Source organism: Lepisma saccharinum, chromosome 22, assembly GCF_977018435.1.
Source record: "Lepisma saccharinum chromosome 22, izLepSacc3.1, whole genome shotgun sequence".
In the NCBI taxonomy this organism is placed as follows: Eukaryota; Metazoa; Arthropoda; class Insecta; order Zygentoma; family Lepismatidae; genus Lepisma; species Lepisma saccharinum.
Genome location: NC_139250.1, coordinates 50,566,393 through 50,586,424, shown reverse-complemented (window position 1 = coordinate 50,586,424; position 20,032 = coordinate 50,566,393). Strand labels below are relative to the sequence as shown.

Sequence of the window (20,032 nt, the reverse complement as noted above, 5' to 3'; positions counted from 1 at the left end):
ATTAATCACAGCTGTGAGTGTTCTGCACTGTTAGAAAGTATAAACTTTAATGTAGGTCGACACAGTGCAAGAAGCCGAAAATTATTCTACACGGAGAGGTCAAAGGTCAACACGCATAGATTTTCACCTGCAGTGCGCATGCAGGACATGGTGAAAGAACTATTAAAAACTGAAGACTTCGAAATATTCACAGATTCACGTAGTGTTCTGAAAAAAAGATAATCACAACAATAAGTCCATAAATTGATGTAAATCCTACATAGACGCTCATACTTTAATGCTTTATTTTTCCTCTCTCTCTCTCTCTTCTCTCTTGTTATTTATTCACGGTGTATTATGTTCAACATAATTGGGAAATGTATCCTATGCTGAACAAATAAATAATAATAACCATAAAAATAAAAGTACCAAAACTTGTTTTTTTAAAATAGCAACATGTTTTAAACACTTTGTTTTGAACGTTTTACACATTTTTAAGAAACAAAGCCATGTGTTAAACTTTTAAAACAAGTTGTTTTAGACACGTTTGTTCTGACTAGTTCACACATGAATAATAATAGAATAAATATGGATTTCGAAAGTTATAATTAGTACAATAGAAGAAAAATATAGGTTCAGGTATCAGAATTGATAAAAAGTTTAAAATTGTTACCGATAATTAAACTTTATATAATAACTGTCATGTACTTACGGCAAAGCATATCTATTGGGCAGCATGAACCATCTAAGTAAACAGGCACACATCCTTTTTTAATTGCATCGATATTATGAATGTCTGTGTTGCATTCAATATCACTGCACCAAGGTTCAGAAATTCGTCCTGAAAAAATAATATTACTTTACCTTGAGAGTACAAAAATAGAAATTGGTTTGAGATATATTGCCAATTACATCAAATTTGAAAATCAGAGTTAAATTTACAATCTGTACAAAGTAAACTTCTTTCAAAGTTTTTTTTTACAGAGAAGAGAAATATGTGTTATATTTTTTTTAAATAATTGTTTATGTGCATATTTTGGGTATTAGAAAAGTTCGAGTAAATTCGAATGAATTATTTTCTAATTTCAGATATTGTTGATAATTATAATTTTTAGCTTTCAATATTAACAAAAATAAACTTGCAAGAAGAGTTTAAATGATTATGTACATGTAGTGTCATTCAATAGTTTTTCAACATCCCTTTTTTTTTGCAAGAACTTTTATCAAATTTCATAGACATACAAGTGAAATTTATATATGTTGGGCAGCAATGTAGGTGGATCTGTGTCAATGGTGGTAGATAAGTTCGGACTATTTACAAATTATTGAAAATCTTTGTTCGATTTTTCAACCTGGGAAATAAATGGCACGTTTATTTTATTACTGTAGTGCATGAATGCTGTGGGCAACAATCACCAAACTAGTTAGCAGTATCAACACACTCTAGTACTGGGTTTCGAAGCTCTTAGATTCGATCAGAGGCATGACTGGCATGGAGTTTATCACCGACTGAGAGATTGTGCCCCATTCTTCCTTCAGCTCCGGAGACTGTTTGAAATCTCAAGATCAGCCATCTACAGAGTTCTTCAGTGGACCAAGGTATGGGGAGGCATTGTTAAGATGCCCAAGCAGTCAAGTGTAACCGATTCCCTCCACGATCGGAGCATTCTGTGAATAATCCATGCCAACCCCCGCCTGTCTTCCAGAGGCATTACTCGGGAGATAATGGTGCCATGAGCAAAGCAACTATCCATAGATACTGTGAAGAGGCAGCCGCCGAGAAAGGTGGCCTGCGAAGAAGACATTGATCCCCTCAAGAACAGGAAGGTTAGGCTGAATATAGCGAACGAGCACCTGACGTGGACATGGAGCCAGAGGAACAACGTTCTTTGGGACGATGAGAGCAGGTACAGTTTCTTGGCAATGGACAGAGGAGAGTGGATACGAAATCCCAAAAGCAAAAGGCACACCTCGAGTACCACCTGCACGCCAGCAAGCATAGCGGTGAGAATATGATAGTGTGGGGGAGCTTCTCTGCCATTTGGATGGACCCCCTTCACCATATGAAGGGCCACATGGACCGGTTCATGTACAGGGACTTTCCAGCGAATGTCAGGCACCCCTTGGCTAATCATCCCTTCATCCTGCAGGAGGACAACTACCCGAAACACAGATCAACCACCATCGCATGAGTGGCCAAGCCAGAATCCAGACTTGAATCCCATCGAGGACATATGGGAAGAGCTGGAGCCACGCTTCAAGCACAAGGCAAACACGAATGCCAATGAAAAGTTCGCCTAGCTGAAGGAAGAATAGGACCAGTCGGTGATCGACAAATTTTGATTGATCTAAGGGCTTTGAAACCAAGTAATATAGTGTGTTGATACCCTAACTAGTTTGATGATTGTTGCTCAAAGCATTCATGCACTACGGTGATTAGAATACAAATGTCATTATTTTGTCAGGATGAAAAATCTAATAAATGTTTGTTACTAATTTGTAAATAGTCCGACTGATCTGCCACCAATTGACACGGATGCACCTACATTGCAGACCAGTTTTTCATTTTCGGCCAGACATCTACATTGTAAACGAAGATTCACAAAAAGAAGAAACCCTGTTAGAGGGTGGAAACGTTACGTTTTGAGTGTGTTTTATACAATAAGTTTTGCCTTGGTCATTATTTTAATGTTTTATGAATATATAAAGTTTGAAAATGTTATCGCAAATGAAATGTGATGTTGATAAACTTTTGAACAGCACTGTATAAAGGAATGATATTCATATGCGTATTGGATCAATTTTACTTTGTTCACTCAGAGTATTCACGAGTTCAGTTATAATATATCACACTTTTAAATTAAGGCCTACAACTGAAAGGTTAGTTTTTACGTTCTTGTTTCCAAACTTCGCGTAATCCTAAGAGTTTTAGGAACAATAACCACCTACTTTCAATCACGTTCTTTAAGCAGGCCAACTAACAGAGCGCTATATTGAATACTCAACTTCGTTACAAAATTTCAAATTCTAAATGTATGCCCAATTTCCACCATCTGAAATTGAGCACCCTTTCTTAATACTTACAATATATTGTTTATAATGCAGATGTTTGGCCGAAATAGAAAAACTGCTCGTCAGAAACAATGAAAAAAGCTATGTAAGTGGTGAAGAACAAGGAAGTGGGATTTCTGAAGACATCTAAAGTCTTTCAAGTTCCAAAACAAAACATTTTGGACAATGTAAAGAGTAAAAATGTTGATTAGCGATTACCACCATCAATTGGCCACAAACGTGTACTTGGTACTGAGCCAAAAGTTCAGATAATCGCAAGTTGATGGTCGAAAGTTTCTGTGGACTAAAAAAGACATGATAACTAAATGTTAGGGTACCAGCTGGCAAGGTTAAATAATACTGAAGCAGCTGTAATTACATCATCTCCTTTCCACAAGGAACTAGTAGGAAGCAACAACAAAGCATTCAAATGCAAGTGGAATGTTTATGCACCAAAAAGAATGCCAAAATAGATAGCAAAAGAAAGTGGAGTCTTCAAAATATCAAGAAAAATCAAGCCAAAACTTAACGATATGGATGGAACTTCAGATGAGGGAAGAGGCGGCGAAAAATCTGCCCACAGGCGATGAAGATGGTGTGGACTAGGAGTGCGTTTATTGCCAAACAGGGTACAGACTGGAGAAGACTGGAAAATATGTGTGAAATGCTTAAGATGGTTTCACGAGATTTGTGCAGGAACAGAAGAAAATGGAGGAAGAATTGCAAGTACAAATATTGTAAGTAAAGGAATGAAATGAAATAGATCTCAAAGTTTCCAAACATGCACATTCACATAATACATATGTATTCGTTTGAGATTGTTATGTATGTACATCTATTTTTTTGTTTTAATTGAAAACTGATTGATAATTATAAACCTTATCCAAAATTAGGCTTCATTTCTTTCATAACCACAATTTGCATACAAATAAATATTGTTAAAAGTATCACAAATTGGTTATTTAAATGTAGAAAACTGAGAAATATAAATAAATCTATGTACTAAGTATATGAAGTCATTAACAGATTATTTTCTTTGCATTTAGGTAATGAACGTATGATTTAAAATTAAATATCCGAAACATAGTTACCTTACCTTACAATTTTAGTTACAATTTTCAGGACAGGTCATGTACATAGTTTGTTGTATATTCAATTCTTTTAACTGCATTTGAAATTTATATTTTTACTTCAATTTATATATTTTTTGAAGACATTTGCCCAGTGAATGGAGGTATGGGACGTCAGTCCCTGAAACTTCCACACTCTAAATCCCTGGTGCTGGTAATATACAAAGCAATTGTGGAATTGTGGAAAAAATGTTGAATTCACAAGAGAAAGGACTCTTGTCATGGAACTTACACTGCAGTTAAAATTAAAAAGGATGATGTCACATCTAAATTTTGTGGCATGACTGTAGATTTATATGCCATATATTTCTAGATTAACAGATATACTTGCCATCAAATCCTTTCTGACAATAGCACGATTTACAGGGCTCATCCACAGTTATAGGCTGGCCCTCTAGGTATGTATTCCCTTTGTAGTGACACTTGAATACTCCTGTGGTATTTTGAGCTGCAAGGAAAAACTACTGTAATTTTTGAAGATATAATTAAAAAGTACTTCATTACAGGAAGATTAAGAAAAATAGCAGAGATGGCATTAAATTGTCTCATAATGCAGGAATAAGTAACAAACCGCTTGATATTTAATGTTGTCCTTGACCCTTCATGTTATATAGAAGCAATTCGTAACAAACTCTGAAGTTCATGGGATCGAACCAAGAACTTTTAACCATTCAGGTAGATGATGTAACTGGAGGTATCATTCATCCTCTTCATTTGAGCACTCGCTCTTCATGTAAGCCTAATGGTAACGAGGAAAAGGTACAAATATCTATACACTTAAATGGAAAAAGGCTCTTGGTTCCATCCCACGAACCTCAGAGTTCATTACGTAAATGGAGGTGCTGGAATTTTCATTCATTTCAGTTTGAAATAAATAAAAATTAAGAACATAGAACCGTCATGACATTTTTGCGCACCATTTCATTTATCTCAGGCGGAAACGCAAGGAAAAATAATATTATATTTTAAATTAGGCTTCCCCACCCTCCAGATAGGTTTTTCTCATTTCTAGGCGGAGAAAAGAAGGGATAGACGTCATAATGAAAACATTAAATGAATAACAGGTTGCGTACGCATTTAAAAGTAGAGAATTTATAGAGTTCCACGTGTTTTAATGCTAATATCAGCGGGGGAAAACCATTACGCTATGATAGATGTCGAGTTCTAACTCGAGAATGAATCAGATGAAACCTATCGAACTCAAGTCAGGGTCGGTCACCCGCAAAATGTAAAAATGCGGAGGAACCTGCGCCTTAGCTCCGTTGCGGTTATCCGTGTCGGGCTCGCGATTTGGTATCAGGAGCGTCCGTCATTCCGCGTGGCGGAAGGTTCGATGTCGCACTTTAGGGAGACCCATTTCTTTAGAAATGTAGCCGGCCCAGAGACGTCCGTGGACGATTCCCTATCAATCCGCTCCAGGTAGCGCGAACCCGGTACCCTGGCTACAACAGAATTCCCACCTGGGAAAATTTTATCATTCCCAGGATTTTAGCTAATGTAGAAAGTGGCATTAGATGGTCCTTGAAATTGCAGTGGTCCCAGAACGTAAAAGTTGGGAAATTTTTATTTTTATTTTACATGACGTTTGACACGTAAATCATCATAGCGTCGTCTATAAGCAGCAGGTTACAGAAATTTTTTAATCATTTTTTTTTATTGACGTCCCTCTGCATTTTGGTCAGACTGTGATTATGCTTACCCTTAATATTAAAAACTCAATATGCTGACCAAGGCAGAAATTTATTTTGTTTTAAAACAAACTAAATGTAACATATTAATATATCAACTAACTAACAACCTGGATTAAAAGTGAATATTAAAGTTATATCATGAACTAGGAAAATAAATTAGAGTTTATTGACTCTAACTTAGTGGCACTATTATTATTAAGAAAGTTCCGTAAAAGTCTTAATTTAAATTTCGTTTAAAACTGACCGTAACGTGTAAATGATCTAGAATGCATGAGCTATAACTGTTAAGATTATTGCAACAAGGATATTAAATTTTAATAAATATAGTTTTGGGAACGATAAAGGTCCCGCCGGCGACTCAATTATATTTATTATGACTTAAGTCTCCTAGCACCTCTAGAAGGGAGCTTAAAACACGGAGAAAGCAGGGAATTCAGGAGTCGACCACTTTTCCTTATATTACTTTAACTAAGGAATACATTGCCTTATTTCTAAATTCATGTAAATATGTAATTAGACGTAACACTAATAATATTCCTAGACATGCAGTACAATTATGTCCACTATTACGCCAAACGTATATATACTAATGTCCGAAATAAAAGCAACAAACGGAAATTCTTTTCCGTGTGTCCATTTGACCACATAATACGATCAGGTGATAGTAATATTTATGATGTCATAGACAACTGGTTTAAGATTGAAAATAAACTAACCTTAATGTGCTCGGATTAAGGGTGCCCATCCCCCCCAAGGCAAATGGCGCATCCCCCCCCAAAATCATGTCATGCATTTCCCCCAAATCATAAGATTCGCGCCCTTAAACCATATCGTATTCCCCACAAAATATTTAATTACGACAGCGTTTCTACCGAAAGTAACTTTTTCCTTAGCTTTACTGAACATTATAATTGATCTGCCTCTCCTCTCTAAACAGGGGTGCCATCACTAAAGATCACCCCTAAAATCGTTCATCATAATCGAGAATATCGCGTGGATCCCACTTTAAACTGTAGGTTCAGTCCCGATTAGCCTTAGAGTGCATAAAGTGGACTTAAAACACCAAAGCAATGAATCAATCAATCGAGAATATTGCTTGTCTTGTAATGTAGCTTTAGAATAAAAACTTCATATTCATCTCATTAAAGCGCCAAACACACATCGTAGCAACAAATTATTGCGAGCGAAGCGAGCAAGAAAATGTTTACATACATTTCTTTGCAGGCTTTGAAGAATATTAATTTAATGGGGTGTCAATATTTTCTTAAGATCCAGAGATATTTAGTCTGTTTCTTTTCCAGCTTTTCCTTTGGCACATTCGGGGTGGAAAACGTGTAGATGCTTTATCACTAAATACAGTCTCCAAAATGTAATGTTCGAACTCTCACTCCACTACAGAAATTCCTCGACAATCTAAGATTTAACACTTTCTCAAGAGCTTTCTATCTCCCCCTTTAAATTTCATACTCAATCCTACCACCAAAATTTCGATGCCAATTTTAGACTTACTGTTAATATTGAATAGTAGATATTGCCTCCTCAAAAAAATTAATTCTCAGTCTCCACACCAGAAATTCCGCAACAGTCTAAGACAATAGTAATAAACAGAATTGGATACCCCCTTCAATTTAATGTTCAATCCCCCTCTAACTAAAGCACTCGCCATAATCTAAGACCTAGAGTTGGATACTGTCCCCCGAAGTTTAATTCAGAATCCCCCTCAGAACCCACGTGTCAATTAAGGCCTAATATATAGAAGTCCGATACCCTTCCCCTTTCGATAATGCCGTAAACACTTTCATTTCTTCATCTAATGGATTAAATATAGTGCATTTAAGATGTAAAATTTTACATATATTTTGGAAAAGATATAAATGTCGAATTTTATATTATTTGAAAGGAAAAAATCCCCCCCAAAATTTCGATGGCGCAACCTGCAGGAGAAAACCCCCCTGTGGGCACCCCTGCCAGGATTTATCAACAAAAAAATCACCATAGCAACAGGTAAAACTTGGCAAATTTATCAACAAAAAAAGTGACACGAGGAAAGGATTTCTGTTTGTTGCTTTAATTTTGGACACTAGTGTAGTTAGAGTGTTGTACCGTGCTCTAGAGTATAAATCGCTCGTTTAATTGATCTACCTCAGGAATTCATAATAGCAGTTTTAGTTGTGACTTTAGATAGTCTAGGCACCATAGTTAGCATAATAGAACTTTAATGAACAAGAGATTGCATAATAACGCAAGGATCAAAGTTTTTTCACAAAAATAATGAAACATTTTGTGGTTATATATATATTTTTTTTCTCTGTAAGATATTGCATTCGTTAACAGTTGAATATCTCTTCTTTGCAGTTTACAGCTTTAAATTCTAAAATATCTTAAACTTCATATGCTATATAGGGTGTTTCAGAGCGACCCAGACACTACCTTTTTCTCGAGAACGGGAGATCGTATCAAGTTGAAACAAAAAGATGCACTACTAAATTGAGCCCAAAGAATCCGTAGAAAGTATTTGCAACAGCCCAAAAGCCACCCTATGTGGTTTTTGTTGGTGGGCACATGCCCCATTCTTGCGATTTTCAAATGGGAAGGGTATGTTTGGAATGCTGATTCGGAAAGGCGTTGAGAAAATACGATTGTCATATGAAACATTTGTCTGTAGTGGCCGCGGTGGCTCAGTCGATAAAGCGTCTGACTATCATGCTAGAGGTCCCGGGTTCGGTCCCCGGCCGGTTCAAATCCGGCAACTATTCTAACGATGGAAGTGGCCCCGGCGCCCACCTGGCGTCGAATAACATGGGTACCTGGGGAAACCCTTGTGGGTAAAGGCGGTCATGGGCGTGATGCTGATCACATCACCCCCACTCACGACCGGATCAAGAAAGTGTAGGGCGTTACCCCCACACCCCCTTTACGCCTTCATGGCGTGGTGCTATGCACAGGGGAGCACTTTACCTTTTTTCTTTAACATTGTTCTGAACCTTCGACCGTTTTCCGTGTAGAAAATGGTTTTGCAAAAAAAGGAAGGTGAGCCAAATCGAGTATACCGAGCTTAACACTTAAGATAAGTGCAGCACCATAACAGTTTCGGCAAGTGCAGGACACAAGCTTTCCAACGATATGCCACATGATGACTGCGGGACTAAAAAAGGATGACCCAAAAAGTTAGGGAAGGTTTCGAAAATTTCAAATGGTAAGGGGGGTTGAGTAATACCTCGTTTTAGAGGTTACAGAAAACGTGAAAAGGATGCAAACATGATGTTGCAATCCACTGACTGGTTTCAAAATTGAGACCAAAACAATTCCGACCCTTGAAGTTGGTGTTCCAAAGTGAGGAATTACGTACGTAAATAGCAAAACACAAACACTGGACAGAGTACATGAGATCCTGTACAAGGAATGCCAGCGGAACAGTTGTTTATTCGTGACAAGGTTTCTAAATGGTTACTGGTTCGCTACCATTGTCAGACCATGCCACCCGTCACATGTAACGTCAGTGTACTGAATAACCGGGTGAGAGGTCTGCGGTTTCGTATTAGTACATGCCTCTGTGAGTGTACAACATACAGTGAGCAGAACTTCAGGTTCATTGTGTACGAGTAGGAATAAGCATATCCCCACGTGTTGGGTAGGCTGCAGTACATAACACAGCATGCTGGCCCAGTCGACAAATTACAAAGTACGTCAATTGTCGGTGCGTCCAGTTCCATTTGACTGCACGTACGCTGTTCCCACTGCCCGGTTCAACAAAGGCAATCGGAAAGTACCACGGGTCGAGGTGTGACGAGCTCTCCTGCATAGCAGTCGGTTCTAGTGTGCTTCCACTGATAACGCGAATACGCCCCTCCAATCTTGGTGTCATTCACCGTTGTCTGTTACAAGTGGTTGCATCGTCGAAGTCATTGTGTGGTACCTCAGGACGTTCTACAGTGCATTCCTCGCGGGTAGTGTGCATTCCTGTACTTAATTCGCAGTGGCAAATTGTTGAATGTGAACTAATAATGCTTTTCACGAACGAAGAAGCATTTCATATGCTCATGGTGTTGGGTGAGTGCCAACGAAATAGTTCTGCTGCTGCTCGTGTGTATGCTGCAAGGTATCCCTATCGGGAACATCGTTCAAGACATGTTTTTCGCACCCTTGCCGATCGTGTACGCAGAAAGGGTAATGTTCAGCCTTCTAGCAGTCACAAACATGAACGCATTGCTCGGCCTGTTCGAGATGAGAGGTCTGCTGGTGTACTTGCAGCCTTCCATCTCAATCCTCACGTGAGTATCAGACAAGTTCCTCGTTATTCTGGTGTCAGCGCAAGTACAGTGAGAAGGATTTTAAGGATTCACAGATTTCATCCCTACCACGTGTCCTTGAATCAAGAGCTACACGAAACTGATTTTTAAAGCAAGCTAGACTTTTGCTTGTGGTCTCAAGCTCAAGTGAATGCAAATTTCGATTCTTTGACGAAATGTTGTGGTCTGAAGAGGCTACATTTAAAAGTAATGGTCAGGTAAATAGGCACAACATGAATTACTGGGCCGCCGAAAACCCACGGTCGATGCAAGAGGTTGATCATCAACGTAGATGGTCTGTGAATGTGTGGTGTGGAATCATCGGCGGACGAATAATTGGACCTTATTTTTTTCATGCGAGGCTTACGGGTGTTGTGTACCGCACATTTCTTCAAGAACAATTTCCCAGTCTTCTCGAAGATGTCCCCTTACACATCAGAACACACATGTAGCTACAACAAGATGGCTGCCCAGCACATTTTGAGCTGACATCGAGGAATTAGGTGAATGCAATGCTTCGGGTATGTACAGGTGGGACTGTACCCTGGCCTCCTAGATCACCAGACTTAACATGTTTAGATTATTACCTCTTGGGACGACTGAAATAAATCTTTTACCAAAATCTCCCTACAACGAAGGACGACATGATCGAGGGCATAGTTGCTGCATGCAGGCAGGTTAGTGAGGCAGAAGTTATTGCAGCACAGAATGATTTCAATGTCCGTGTGCAGAAATGCATTGAGACCCAGGGAAGACATTTCGAACAGCTATTGTAAGTTGGTAAATGTGCATCACACTGCGTACTTTACCTATTCTTCTCGTTTTCGTTGTTCTTTGGTTTCATATTACTCTTTCGTTTTTCTTATCATCATTTCAGTTAGGCCTATTTCTCTTGTCAAACAATGATTTGACAATCAATTATGAGAAAAGGACCTTTTTCGTTGGTGAAGCAGCCGTTAAACACGCCAACGAATTCCTTATTGTGCGTGACAGTAAACCATTCGTTTCCACTCCTAAGCCTGGAGAAAGTGTGAAGGGCGGTCAAAGTTGCAGCTCAAACAAAGCTTACAGTAGTACGGTGTTTCAAGAGCGGACCCATTACAATAATTATTTGTACATGATCTTACATACTCTGTCCAGTGTTTGTGTTTTGCTATTTACGTACGTAATTCCTCACTTTGGAACACCAACTTCAAGGGTCGGAATTATTTTGGTCGCCATTTTGAAACCAGTCAGTGGATTACAAAATCATGTTTGCATCCTTTTCACGATTTCTGTGACCTTTAAAACGAGGTATTACTCGACCCCCCCTTGCCATTTGAAATTTTCGAGATCTTCCCTAACGTTTTGAGTTATCCTTTTTTAGTCCCACAGTCACCATGTGGCATATTGTTGGAAAGCTTGTGTCCTGCACTTTCCGAAACTGTTATGGTGCTGCACTTATCTTAATTGTTAAGCTCGATATACTCGATTTGGCTCAACTTCCTTTTTTTGCAAAACCATTTTCTACACGGACAACGGTAGGTGGTACAGACAAATGTTTCATATGACAGTAGTATTTTTTCCCTGCTTTCCGAATCTGCATTCCAAACATACCCTTTCCATTTGAAAATCGCACAAACGGGGTATGTGCCCCCCACTAAAACCACAAAGGGTGGCTTTCGGGCTGTTGCAAACACTTTCTAAGAATTCTTTGGGCCCAACTTAATGGTTTCTACTTGACACGATCTCATGTTCTCGAGAAAAAGGTTGTATCTGGGTCACTCTGAAACACCCTGTATATATTGTTTTAAACCTTAAAATATAAACATCGCAATTTCGCTACAAGTCACGGCATTCATTATCTAATATTAAACAGGTTCTACATGACTCAAGTGTGCATAAAATATATATTTTTTAAGGCATTAGTCTCTAATAAATTATTCAAATTTCATAATATGCGACAAGATTTTCTTTAAGCGGTATAATTTATACTAGCTAAGTAGTTACATCACTGAAATTTTAGTTCTAATAATAGAAGAAGGTAAACCTTCATACTAGCAAAGTTTTGTATCAAGCGCAAGTTATTGAGAATGTTTATTTCATACAGTGACGTCGGAACTTTTTTTGGAGGGGGGGCAAGTTTTTCAAATCCATCAATCAGTTTTTACATCTTCCCCCATATATATATATGAAATATAATTAAAGAGCTTATTATATTGTATTGTTATATTTATATATTAATTACATAAATATAATAAATATATGGTTATTGAATATATGTACGTATATTCCACAGTGGCGAAGTCTCGTAAGAGATAAGAGAAGGAAGGACTAGAGGCCTCTATTATGGACTATTTTATTACTTATATTTCCATTAAAAGGCGCTTAATACAAGAAAACTACCATTATGTCTTACGATAATTTCCGCGAATTTCCATCCCTGCCTGGTAGCAGATCTTCGCATGCAGTAAAGCATGTTGGTATGGAGGCATCCTTTAATGATTAGTAACACGTTAAAACACGTTACTTTCAAAAGGGGGCAAAGTACACGTGAAAATGTATTGAGAAAATACATGTTTCTGAAACTTTCTCATCGATGTGTTGCAAAGAAAATTATATAGTAAATATTATTTTTAATAAATTTAGTGGCCACGGTGGCTCAGTCGGTAATCCGTCTGACTACCATGCTAAAGGTCCGGTTCAAATCCGTGAACTCTTCTAACTTTGGAAGCGGCCCCAGTGCTCACCCAGTGTCGAATGACATGGGTACCTGGTCCTGTGGGGTAAAGAGGTCAGGGGCGTGAAGCTGATCACATCACCCGCACTCACGACCGAATAAAATGTGAGGCGTTACACCCAAACCCCCTATACGCCTTCATGGCCTGGTACTAAGCACAGGGGAACACTTTACCTTTTTTAAATATTATTTTTTTAATATCACCACAAAAATTAGAAAAATCCACCTGAATTCTGTGCATGAAACTCTAGAGGAGTTATCTAAAGAATCTGCAATAATATCTTAGACTTTTATGTAACTGCTACTAAGTTACATTCTCAAATGACGTGAAGTAACTCTAACTGTAATTCAGTTACTTTAAAAAGTAACTTTCCAGACACTGTTGTGAAGTTTGTAAGATAGAAAGGTGCTCCATATAATTCTACCAGATGCAAATTAATTATGTACTAAACATGAGTATAACCTTACTCCAAAAAGATAAATAATGAAACTAATAATACCAAAGAGAAGCTGAGTTTAAGTCAATATGTAGCCATCCAGAAAGTTATGCAACCGAGACTTTGAATGATCATAACTTTTGTACAGAAATCGATAGAGACATGAATGTTACACTGGGTGTTGCATTTTTCTGTGAGGATATTTTCTGAAACATTAAACAAGAAAATGAAAACATGAATGTTCAGCATGCGGAAAAAGTTACTAAGGTGTAAAAAAGTTTTTGTACAAAGTAGAAACAAACGTGAATGAAAGACAACAGTGGAGTTGCTTGAAATAATTTTCGATGTGTACCAATGGTCTCAGTGAGTATTTACCGAACTGATGAAAGATCGATAACTTTTTATTCATTTTCTGCATTATAGACAATTTATGAGGTTCATTATGAGTAGATTTCTGATTTTTAGGATTTAAAAAGTGTGCTTTTAGGTTCCTAAAACAGGCTCTAAAACACTTACATAGGTTCTAAAAATCCGAAAATACGAGTATTCAATTTTTAATCGTAGGTTACATCAATCTTATATTAGGCTCGAAAAATTCTCAAAAATGTTCCAAAAATTTTAAAATGATTCACAATTCGTGGAAAATACTGATTAAGTGTAACCTTTAAAAACAAAATGTCAAAAGAACCATACGGAATATTAATAGCTAACCTATACATAACAACCACATTTTAATTCGTTAACCAAATTTTCATTTGCATACATCATTTACAATATTTTCCAAAATTAATATAACACTAAATAATATACAGCGCTTCTCATGGTCGAGTCATCCGCTGAGCAGTGGCTACACGGCGGGCAGTGAGAGAGCGTCTGCTGGCAAACTGGATGTAACACGCACATAACTGAAACCACTATCAATGTAATGAAATAAACCCGCACAATTCTATCGGCAGTTACAATTAAAATGAGCATGTACCTTGTTACAAGAGATGTTGGAAATGTCCTTCACTCACCTTAGGTGATAAATCAAATATGCTAAGTGTAGATATTATAATTATTTAAATTCCTGTTTTGCTAGTGACAAAACTCGTTTTTGGAGACTAATTAATTTGTCACCTCCTAAGCTGTCTACTCTTGTCACATCTGATAATAAAATATTGCATGATGAGAAGGAAATTGCTGATGCATTTATGAGTCATTTCGAGGGTAATTTTTCTAAACCGCAAGACACTGCTCTTCAGTAATCTGATTGGTATTTTAACCCTATATTTCCTCCTGTAATCTATGAGAAAGATATAATTGTTGTCTTCAAGAAAATTATGGCTAAAAGTAATTCTGGTCTCTACAATATACCTAACTATATTTTCAATGGATGTAGTGATATACGTGCACCTGTCTTCTGCTTAATTTTTAACAAATCATTAAAAACTGGCATCTTCCCTAATTATGTAAGGAAGTAACTGTGGTGCCAATTCAGAAGATAACTGGAAACAACAAAATTTCTAATTAAAGACCGATTACTATTATTAATATTTTTAGTAAGATGTTCGAATCTCTTAGACACAAATCTTTATATTTTAATATTAAGAGTATAGTTAGTGAATGTCAACATGGGTTTATACGAGGAAGATCTACAAGCACAAATCTATCAGTTCTTATAACTAATGCTTTTCAATCCTTCTGAAATAAGAGTCAACTAGATGTTATATACCTTGATTTATCCAAAGCTTTTGATAGTGTCAATCATAATTTACTGGTGCAGAAACTCAACAATTATGTGGTGTAGTTATAATTATAAATTAGACTCATGGAGTAGTTAAAAAAGTTGAAGTTACTAAACATTTGGGTGTCGTTTTAGACATAAGGCTTGATTTTAAAGATCATGTATATGATTCTGCAAAAAAGCTAGAAAGAGAAGCGGCCACTTAATTAACAAATGGTCTAATTCAAACAATCTATTATTGTTAATTCAGTTATTCACTGTGTATGTAAGGCCAATTTTGGAATACAGTACAAGAACATAGAATTTTGCATAATAATATGAAAGAGATACTTGAAAATGTACAGAAAAGATTTCTCATTTTATTATGAATATCATAATTTGTTAGAAAAACTTAATATTTCGTGTCACTTGGAAAGAATAAATATTAACGATTACAATTTCATTTTCAATTAAATTAATGGAAAAATTGATGTACCATTTTTATTATCTAAAATTGCACTAAGGACACGTCATTATGTATTAGTAGTGCAGGTGGGACAGTTCTGAAACATTAATTGGGGTTCAGTGGTGCCAACCCAACCCAAAGAAAATCGCACCAAAACCTCAAAAACTCACTTTCTCTCCACGTTCCGCGCCTCATTTATTGCGCTGACGATGTTTCACAGCGCAGAAAAGCCGGTACGAAAAAAATACTCAAGTGGGGTTCAGTGTTGCCAACCCACGAAAATTTCACCAAAACCTCAAAAACTCACTTTCTCTCCACCTTCCGCGCCTGACGATGTTTCACAGCGCACAAAAAGCCGGTACGAGTACAAGTAAATGCACTTTCTCATCCTTGAAGGATGAATGCGCCTTATCGTAATTTTCCAAGTCCGGGACCATGTTTATATATCGTGACCTTTTGTAAACCTCTCGGGAACGATGTGCCACACACACACGCGTGCGTGCCTGTATTGTGACGCAAGCAAACGAAAACAAATAATAATAATTGTTTTTTTTAGGATTCCTGGCCCCTATAACCACGCCAGGTTGCGTGGTGCCCAACCAAAAAAAAAGGTTCTAACGGCTGCGGTTATAGATAACCACACCTCTGTAGAGTTTCACGTGTTTTTTTCTCAAACTTCGAGACAGAAAAGTGACGATGGGGACGCGCAAGCGGGGGGTTCTTCGAAACGAACGAGCCCCCAACGTTTTTCCCGTACGGCCTGCGAATGTAAGGTTGGTTCACGTGAGCGCGAATTTCTTCGGGAATGTCTTTCAGCTCGTACATCTGACCGTACATGCTGTTCATCATCAACTTCGCCGTATTCTGTTTCGCGACCATTTCGAGCAATTTTTGCCCGGCGGCAGTAGATCCGTGAAGACAGCCCCACCCATAACGGCACAAATTATAAGACATATCCTAAAAATTAGTGCCGAATTAGTGCTACCAAAGTATGCAATCCAAAAAATTAGTGCCACTTTAATATACCAGAAAAATGAAAATCATTCTGGGTGAGGCTATCTTCACGGTGACCCCACCCACAACAGCACAAATTACGAAACATGTGCTAAGATTTAGTGCTAAATTAGTGCTGATCATCCCGCATGAAAGAAAAATTAGTGCTATTAATACAAGCCAGTTATTAGAGATTTATTGATTCCTTTGATCTATCCCGCCTGTGAAGCTAGCCCCACCCACAACACCCAAAATGTTTAAATCCCACGCCAAGATTTAGGGCTCAATTAGTGCTGATCATCCCGTATGAAAGTAAAATTAGTGCTATTAATACAAGCAAGTTATTAGAGATTTATTGATTCCTTTGATCTCTGCCGCCTGTGAAGCTAGCCCCACCCACAACTCCCAAAATGTTTAAATCGTACGCCAAGATTTAGTGCTAAATTAGTGCTGATCAACGCGCATGAAAGAAAAATTAGTGCTATTAATACAAGCAAGTTATTAGAGATTTATTGATTCCATTGATCTCTGCCGCCTGTGAAGCTAGCCCCACCCACAACACCCAAAACGTTTAAATTCCACGCCAAGATTTAGTGCTAAATTAGTGCTGATCATCCCGCATGAAAGTAAAATTAGTGCTATTAATACAAGCAAGTTATTAGAGATTTATTGATTTCCTTCATCTGTGCCGCCTGCGAAACTAGCCCCACCCACAACACCCAAAACGTTTCAATCACACGCCAAGATTTAGTGCTAAATTAGTGCTGATCATCCCGTATGAAAGTAAAATTAGTGCTATTAATACAAGCAAGTTATTAGAGATTTATTGATTCCTTTGATCTCTGCCGCCTGTGAAGCTAGCCCCACCCACAACATCCAAAACGTTTAAATTCCACGCCAAGATTTAGTGCTCAATTAGTGCTGATCATCCCGCATGAAAGTAGAATTAGTGCTATTAATACAAGCAAGTTATTAGAATTTATTGATTCCTTTCATCACTGCCGCCTGTGAAGCTAGCCCCACCCGCAACACCCAAAATATTTAAATCTTACGCCAAGATTTAGGGCTCAATTAGTGCTGATCATCCCGTATGAAAGTAAAATTAGTGCTATTAATACAAGCAAGTTATTAGAATTTATTGATTACTTTCATCTCTGCCGCCTGTGAAGCTAGCCCCACCCACAACATCCAAAACGTTTAAATTCCACGCCAAGATTTAGTGCTCAATTAGTGCTGATCATCCCGCATGAAAGTAAAATTAGTGCTATTAATACAAGCAAGTTATTAGAATTTATTGATTCCTTTCATCTCTGCCGCCTGTGAAGCTAGCCCCACCCGCAACACCCAAAATGTTTAAATCTTACGCCAAGATTTAGTGCTCAATTAGTGCTGATCATCCCGTATGAAAGTAAAATTAGTGCTATTAATACAAGCAAGTTATTAGAGATTTATTGATTCCTTTGATCTCTGCCGCCTGTGAAGCTAGCCCCACCCACAACACCCAAAATGTTTAAATCGTACGCCAAGATTTAGTGCTAAATTAGTGCTGATCAACGCGCATGAAAGAAAAATTAGTGCTATTAATACAAGCAAGTTATTAGAGATTTATTGATTCCATTGATCTCTGCCGCCTGTGAAGCTAGCCCCACCCACAACACCCAAAACGTTTAAATTCCACGCCAAGATTTAGTGCTAAATTAGTGCTGATCATCCCGCATGAAAGTAAAATTAGTGCTATTAATACAAGCAAGTTATTAGAGATTAATTGATTTCTTTCATCTGTGCCGCCTGTGAAACTAGCCCCACCCACAACACCCAAAATGTTTAAATCTTACGCCAAGATTTAGTGCTAAATTGGTGCTGATCATCCCGCATGAAAGTAAAATTAGTGCTATTAATACAAGCAAGTTATTAGAGATTAATTGATTTCTTTCATCTCTGCCGCCTGTAAAGCTAGCCACACCCACAACACCCAAAAACGTTTCAATCACACGCCAAGATTTAGTGCTAAATTAGTGCTGATCATCCCGTATGAAAGTAAAATTAGTGCTATTAATACAAGCAAGTTATTAGAGATTTATTGATTCCTTTGATCTCTGCTCCTGTGAAGCTAGCCCCACCCACAACATCCAAAACGTTTAAATTCCACGCCAAGATTTAGTGCTCAATTAGTGCTGATCATCCCGCATGAAAGTAAAATTAGTGCTATTAATACAAGCAAGTTATTAGAATTTATTGATTCCTTTCATCTCTGCCGCCTGTGAAGCTAGCCCCACCCGCAACACCCAAAATGTTTAAATCTTCCGCCAAGATTTAGTGCTCAATTAGTGCTGATCATCCCGTATGAAAGTAAAATTAGTGCTATTAATACAAGCAAGTTATTAGAGATTTAGTGATTCCTTTGATCTCTGCCGCCTGTGAAGCTAGCCCCACCCACAACACCCAAAACGTTTAAATTCCACGCCAAGATTTAGTGCTAAATTAGTGCTGATCATCCCGCATGAAAGTAAAATTAGTGCTATTAATACAAGCAAGTTATTAGAGATTAATTGATTTCTTTCATCTGTGCCGCCTGTGAAACTAGCCCCACCCACAACACCCAAAATGTTTAAATCTTACGCCAAGATTTAGTGCTAAATTAGTGCTGATCATCCCGCATGAAAGTAAAATTAGTGCTATTAATACAAGCAAGTTATTAGAGATTATTTGATTTCTTTCATCTCTCCCGCCTGTGAAGCTAGCCACACCCACAACACCCAAAACGTTTCAATCACACGCCAAGATTTAGTGCTAAATTAGTGCTGATCATCCCGTATGAAAGTAAAATTAGTGCTATTAATACAAGCAAGTTATTAGAGATTTATTGATTCCTTCGATCTCTGCCGCCTGTGAAGCTAGCCCCACCCACAACATCCAAAACGTTTAAATTCCACGCCAAGATTTAGTGCTCAATTAGTGCTGATCATCCCGCATGAAAGTAAAATTAGTGCTATTAATACAAGCAAGTTATTAGAATTTATTGATTCCTTTCATCTCTGCCGCCTGTGAAGCTAGCCCCACCCGCAACACCCAAAATGTTTAAATCTTACGCCAAGATTTAGTGCTCAATTAGTGCTGATCATCCCGTATGAAAGTAAAATTAGTGCTATTAATACAAGCAAGTTATTAGAGATTTATTGATTCCTTTGATCTCTGCCGCCTGTGAAGCTAGCCCCACCCACAACATCCAAAACGTTTAAATTCCACGCCAAGATTTAGTGCTCAATTAGTGCTGATCATCCCGCATGAAAGTAAAATTAGTGCTATTAATACAAGCAAGTTATTAGAATTTATTGATTCCTTTCATCTCTGCCGCCTGTGAAGCTAGCCCCACCCGCAACACCCAAAATGTTTAAATCTTACGCCAAGATTTAGGGCTCAATTAGTGCTGATCATCCCGTATGAAAGTAAAATTAGTGCTATTAATACAAGCAAGTTATTAGAGATTTATTGATTCCTTTGATCTCTGCCGCCTGTGAAGCCAGCCCCATCCGCAACACCCAAAATGTTTATATCTTACGCCAAGATTTAGG

At 37.8% G+C, this 20,032-nt stretch overlaps 1 long non-coding RNA gene across 1 annotated transcript in view; it reads right to left on the bottom strand.

The window, feature by feature from the left end:
• Positions 1-4,502: 4,502 nt before the first annotated feature.
• LOC146004656 (uncharacterized) overlaps positions 4,503-20,032 on the bottom strand; it is an 81,450-nt gene continuing 65,920 nt past the window's right edge. Inside the window, exon 4 of the long non-coding RNA XR_014443954.1 lies at positions 4,503-4,608. This is a non-coding gene — a long non-coding RNA (uncharacterized LOC146004656). The remainder of the gene's footprint in view (positions 4,609-20,032) is intronic.